The 7,120-nt window shown below is 44.3% G+C and overlaps 1 pseudogene; it reads right to left on the reverse strand.

Moving 5' to 3' along the window:
- LOC139023175 (cyclin-dependent kinase 8-like) overlaps positions 1-5,151 on the reverse strand; it is a 13,407-nt pseudogene extending 8,256 nt beyond the window's left edge.
- Between the last annotated feature and the right edge of the window lie 1,969 nt (positions 5,152-7,120).

Consider the following 7,120-nt stretch of genomic DNA (forward strand, 5'->3'; position numbering starts at 1 on the left):
TCAGAAAACAGGCATTCCTGGTTTCTCTGGTTGCCCTGGAACATACTAGTATGATTTGGTACCAGATCCAAACAGCTAAGAAAGACAAGAGAGATCTCTATGTCATCTTCCTCGACCTGGCCAATGCCTTTGCTCAGTTCCCCATGAACTCCTCTGGGAATCCTTCAACTTTTTCCACGTACCAGACCCATCACTACACTGGTAAAGGCCTATTTCCAAGACCTGCAATTGTGTTTCACAACACCTGATTCACAACAAACATGGCAGCGCTTGGAAGTGGGCATAATGGCAGGCTGTACAATTCACCTCTGGCCTTCACTATGGCCATGAAGTCATCATCAGGGCATCGAGATGGGTGGTCGGCGGTGAGAGAACTAAGGAAGGGCTCCGTCTCCCACTATCCGAGCATACATGGATGACAATGACTACACTGAACCACCACTGCAGCATGCACCAGGCGGCTACTTGCAAAACTGCAGGATAACATCAAGTGGCCCGGATGAAAATCAAGCCAAGCAAATCTCAAAGCATCTCCATAGTCAAGGGACAGCTTAAAGATGTGAGGTTCTGCATTGGAGATGACCCGATACCAACGGTGTCTGAGCAACCGTCAAGAGCCTGGGTAGATGGTACAACGAAAGCCTCCGAGATAAAGATCAAGTGCAGCAAGTAAGACAGGACATCGCCGACGGACTTGAGAACATCAACAAGACCCTACTGCCTGGGAAGCTCAAGCTTTGGTGGCTACAGTTTGGACTTCCCCCGGATAATGTGGCCACTCACCGTCTATGAGGTCCCCATAACAACAGTGGAGAAGATGGAGCGAACCATTACCTCATACGTGAAGAAATGGCTGGGTGTCCCACGATGCCTGAGTAACATCGGCCTCTATGGCAAAGGGGTCCTTGAACTACCTCTTAAAGTCTAACGGAGGAGTACAAGTGCTCTAAAGTAAGACTTCAGATGACATTGAAGGACTCCAAAAACCAGACCATTAGCAAGCTGCACCTCCCCTACAAACTGGACATCATCCAAGGCTGTGCAGCAAGCAACATCAGCCCTGAGACACCAAGACATTGTGGGGAATATCCAGCACGGAAGAGGAGGCTTTTGGCCTGGCAGCAAGCAAACACATTCCATAAGGCAACAACATCTGAACGCAGGAAGCTGGTGGTCGAGGAGGTGCGCAGACAGGAGGAGACTGGCAAGAAGTGCAAAGGCTGTCTCTCTTGCTAAACAAGGGCAATGGACGCGGTGGGAAGGCCTGGAGAGGAGAAAGATCAACTGGAGTGAGCTTTGGCAAATGGAGGCAAGCAACATCAGCTCTCATCATAAGAGCTGTTTATGATGTGCTTCCATCACCAAAAAACCTACATCAATGGTATGGCGAGGACCCGACCTGCCCCTCTGCCCAGCTCCAGTGACTCTCAGGCATATAATGACAGGTTGCAAGACCAGCCTCTCACAAGGCCGCTCACCTGGAGGCACAATCAGGTCCTCAAGAGCCTGGCTGCAGCACTTGAGACCAAGAGGAGTGCAACCAATTCATTACCTCCAAAAACAAGCAATCCCGTCAAAACAACAACATTCATCCGGGAGGGACAGAAAAGGCCCCAAGCATCCTCCTACAAAGCCAGAAACTGGACACCTAGGCATGGCCCGGGACTGGAAGATGCTTGTCGATATTGGCCAGGCAACTAATTTTTCCACCTGAGATTGCTTCTACCAACCTTAGGCCAGACATGGTACCTGGTCCCCTTCACGAAAGGCTGTGTACATCATAGAGCTCACAGTCCCTGGGAAAACTCTGTTGAAGAGGCCTACGAGCGTAAGAAACTGCGTTACACAGAGTTGGCAGCAGACGCAACTCAGCGTGGCTGGAATGCAAAAGTTGGCCAGTTGAAGTGGGATGCAAGAGGATTCGTGGCTTCTTCCACCATCAGGTTGCTGAAAGAACTTGGAATCCATGGACCAGGCTCTGCGGCAGACCGTCAGAGCAGTTTCTCAAGCAGCTGAAAGAGGCAGCCAGTGGATCTGGATCAAACGGAAGGACCCTTGCTGGCCTATAACTTCATGACCCCCCACCTGAGAACCCAATTCAGATCCCTCCAACTTGAGGAGGGCATATGAGGTATGCAGTCAGCTGTAGGGCTGGCTCAGGGAAGAGACGCCCTGCCTTGCATAGTCCCGTGGGAAATCTTAATTGGGCATGGGACACAAGCTAAGGCTTTGATCACCCTTTAGCTGGCCACCTTTGATGAGGTGTTTAGTGATTAAAGGTCGAAACACCCACTGATTCGAAGGCACACTACTGAGGATGTGTCCCAAAATTGACATCTTAACCCAGTCTAAGAAATCAACCTCCATGCCACTCTGTCAACATCACGGCAAATTCTCATGTGAGTGCATACCATCTATTGCCCAATGGACAGTTTTAACATCTCGTCCCGTGTTTTATGATTCCGTCAGGGAGTACAAAAAAAGAATACAATGTCCTCTTTTTGAACAGTTTTTCCAATTAGCCCTAATTAGAAGAGGGAGTGGTTACAAAATTGATTGGGACACACCTAGTAAGCATACTATACACATTAAAAAGTGAAATACTGAAGCTATGTTATCATAAAAATACAACTCCAAGCTAGAAGTATCAGAAACACTTAGAAAGGTAGTTCTAACCTTAAATATGACTGGGACAAGTGTCTAGAAAAGAAAGCAATATATTCCATAGTACACTAGAACACAGCAAAAACTGAACAACAACAGTCTAAACATAGCTGAGGGCAATTGAGCAAAATGTCCACTAGATGACAGCAAATGGACCTATCACGACCCTACAGGAAGGGTGAGAAATCCTACCTTCATTTAAACCAGGGTACTTAGTGGCCTGTAGTTTGTAAATCCAAAAACTTTCCCTTTGGTTTAATTGTTTAAGACGGTCCCCTTTTCTAATAGAGGCTGGAATATGATCAATACCCATAGCTTGTAGGGAGACAGGGTTGCCATGGTGTAAGGACTTGTAGTGGCTTGCCATGGTAGGCGTACTTGTGTTCCGCTAAGCGGTCTTGAAGGCGTCTCTTTTGTCCGTCCAATATAGAACACCTTGCACTGTGGACATTCCAATCTATAGATGACATGAGTGGTTTTGCAGTTAATGAAATGCTTGACGTAATACTCCATTTTGGAAGCTGTGTCAACAAAATACTTATTCTGTGCAATATTTATGCAATGGTACATTTAAAAGAGCCCTTGGGTTTGTGGTCAAGCCAAGTTTTTTGAGAGTCACCTGGAAGATAACTGTGGAATAATTTGTCATTTAGGGTAGGACATCTCTTAAAGCTTATGACTGGTGGCTCAGGAAAGACTTGCGTAGTAGCGTATCACTTTGGATGATTCCCCAATTAATTTTAATGATTATTTTAATGTCTCTGCTTCAGTGCTGTATTTCGTAAAAAAATACACCTCTCTGATGTATCACGAGGCACTCCCCTTCGCAACAAGTTCTCTCTGTCAAGTAATCCAGCCCTTATACCTGCATCTTTCAGGACCTGAATGCTGTAGCCCCGATTCAATAAGCGATTCTCCAATTCAGCAGATTTGACACTGTAGTCTGTCTTACACAGCCTGGAGGTGTGTTTTGGGCCATTGTCCTGTTGAAAAACAAATGATAGTCCCACTAAGCCCAAACCAGATAGGATGGCGTAGCGCTGCAGAATGCTGTGGTAGCCATGCTGGTTAAGTGTGCCTCTAAAATAATCACTGACGGGTCACCAGCAAAGCACCATCACACCTCCTCCTCCATGCTTCACGGTGGGGACCACACATACAGAGATCATCTATTCACCTACTCTGCATCTCACAAGGACATGGTGGTTGAAACCAAAAATCTAAAAATTTGGACTCATTAGACCAAAGGACAGATTTCCACCCGTCTAATGTCCATTGCTCATGTTTCTTGCCCAAGCAAGTATTTTCTTCTTATTGGTGTCCTTTAGTAGTGGTTTCTTTGCAGCAACTCGACCATGAAGGCCAGATTCACTCAGTCTCCTCTGAACAGTTGATGTTGAGATGTGTCTGTTACTTGAACTCTGTGAGCCTTTATTTGGACTTCACTTTCTGAGGCTGGTAACTCTAATGAACTTATCCCTGCAGCAGAGGTAACTCTGGGTATTCCTTTCCTGTGATGTCCTCATGAGAGCCAGTTTCATCAAAGAGCTTGATTGTTTTGCGACTGCACTTGAAGAAACATTCAAAGTTCTTGACATTTTCCAGATTGACTGACCTTCATGTCTTAAAGTAATGATGGACTGTCGTTTCTCTTTGCATATTTGAGATGTTCTTGCCATAATATGGACGTGATCTTTAACAAATAGGGCTATCTTCTGTATACCATGTCCCAACACAACTGATTTGCTCAAACGCATTAAGAAGGAAAGAAATTCCACAAATTCTCTTTTAACAAGGCACACCTGTTAATTGAAAGGCATTCCAGGGACTACCTCATGAGCTGGTTGAGAGAGGCTTGAGAGATGCCAAGAGTGTGCAAAGCTGTCATCAAGGCAAAGGGTGGCTATTTGAAGAATATAAAATATACTTTTTGGTTACTACATATTCCATATGTATTATTTCATAGTTTTGATGTCCTCACTATTATTCTACAATGAAATAGAAAATAGTTAAAAAAATAAAAAATGAAATGAGTAGGTGTGTCTAAACTTTTGACTGGTACTATATATATATATATATATATTACACACTCACATTTCTGACTTTCTCTGCCTTGTCCTCTGGCTCCTCCTCTGTTCAGAACTCCCTCTTTGGTAGGGGATCTGGCAGCCTGCAAACACACTGAGTGAGAAATACAAAGAGTTATCAATCACTTATCTTACAGGATATACCCCCACACAACCCCAGACATGTAGTAATAATGTGCTACTCCGTTCTGTCACCTCTGGTTCCTGGCGTCCCACCCTACCGGGGGTCTGCTCCGCTCAGCCCAGTAAAAGCTCTTTTCTGTTCTGGCACCCCAGTGGTGGAACCAGCTTCCTTAACGCCATGACAGCTGCCAATCGTTCCAAAAATTGTTTGAAACCCTACTTCTTCAAAGCAGTAGAGGCTCCTCAGAGGAGGACCATCCTCCTCAGTGAATTTCATAAAAAAGTTAAGTTATCCTTTTCAGATAAAACTATACTAAATATAATCACGTCACCAAATAACTGATTAAAACACACTATTTTGCAAAGAAGGTCTACAGTAGCCTCAACAGCACTCTGTAGGGTAGCACCATGGTGTAGCCGGAGGACAGCTAGCTTCCGTCCTCCTCTGGGTACATTGACTTCAATACAAAACCTAGGAGGATCATGGTTCTCACCCCCTTCCATAGACTTACACAGTAATTATGACAACTTCCGGAGGACGTTCTCCAGCCTACAGAACTCTTGCAGCATGATCTGACATGTTGTCCACCCAATCAAAGGATCAGAGAATTAATTTAGTACTGAAAGCACAAGCTACTGCTAGCTAGCACAGCAGTGGATAAAATGTGGTGAGTTATTGACTCAGAGAGAAAGACAATAGATGAACAGTTTTGAACACATTAATTTCTTCCAAAATGAGACGTGAGACAGATTGAAAGTGAAAAGAAATGACACTTACTTTGCTAGCAAATACAGCTAGCTAGTTTAGCCTACTGAAACAACCTGCTCCAACAGAGGGATGCTATGTTAGCTAGCTGGCTATGACTTTCCAACACAACACTGGAACTCCAAGTCAAGGTAAGCTTTTGGTATTACTACTGCGTGGCCCGCCGGTGTAACTGCATACTGACTATACACTAACACGTTAGTTCTATTAGCTATGCTGACTATGACGRTACTTTAGCTAATATGGTGACAACCATGTAGGCTGTTTGGAAAGGTTTGGCTTGGAAAGGTTTTTTCGCCTGGTCACATACAGCTGATTTGTTGTGCATTGAAGTCCACAAGCGAAGGGAAGGAATACAACGTGGCTGCTATGAGAGTTTATGCATGATCAGGGGTGTATTCATTCCGCCGATTCTGTTGAAAAACATTTCTTAAACGGAAGCAAACGGAACAAAAACGGGGATAAACATACCTGTCCAATAGAAACTCTTGTTTTCAATGGACTAACGATTACACCCTATATCAGCTAGATGCAGGCATGAGTGTGCAAGGCGGTATTGAATGCCACTGTCTGTCACCTCAAATTTGTTTCTCGACCTGTTTGCTCCGACATTGTAAACTTTAATTCATAGGCTAGGTTGTAGCAACTTCCTGATGAGTARAGGGAAAATTAGAGTATCATGTAGTAGCCTAAACCGATCGCTGTTACATTGAACTGGGTGAATGGAATATGAATGAAAGTCATCCAATATGCTGTAATAGAAATAAGGCCATGCTCAGACCTGCCAACCCTGTCCAACTGTTTAGAGTACCAGACGGGCAAATTGGAGATTCATGTGCTTAGACAAACATTATGCATCACACCCGGTTCAGTTCAGTCCTCTGAAAAGGTATTTAGAAAACATAAAAGATTCATACTGATAAGTACAGAACATATAATATAAATAAATGTTTTGTGGAATTAGCATAGATTGTCTGTATGTTTATTCCATTACATGTACAGTATAGAATGGAGATAATTATCTATAACGTTTTTCTTAGCACATGCCCCCAAGTTTAGTCTCTATAGCAGAGGAACGCTAGTCACCTCTCAAACAGGGCCAACTAATAGGGCCAGCTCACAAGTATTGGCTTTTTAAACACGGTTGCTAAGCAATAGTAAAAGCAAAATCATTTTGAAAACATAAAAACAAATGATCATGTCGACACAGACTGCAAACTGGCTACACAAAGCTTAAGTAGGCTACCGCAAAGGGAATCTGAACGCTGTTCAGTAGGCTACAGCAAAGGGAATCTGAACGCTGTTCAGTAGGCTACCGCAAAGGGAATCTGAACGCTGTTCAGTAGGCTCCCGCAAAGGAATCTGAACGCTGTTCAGTAGGCTACCGCAAAGGGAATCTGAACGCTGTTCAGTAGGCTACCGCAAAGGGAATCTGAACGCTGTTCAGTAGGCTACCGCAAAGGAATCTATCTCTCTCTTG

This window comes from Salvelinus sp. IW2-2015, linkage group LG27 (genome assembly GCF_002910315.2).
Source record: "Salvelinus sp. IW2-2015 linkage group LG27, ASM291031v2, whole genome shotgun sequence".
Taxonomy (NCBI): domain Eukaryota; kingdom Metazoa; phylum Chordata; class Actinopteri; order Salmoniformes; family Salmonidae; genus Salvelinus; species Salvelinus sp. IW2-2015.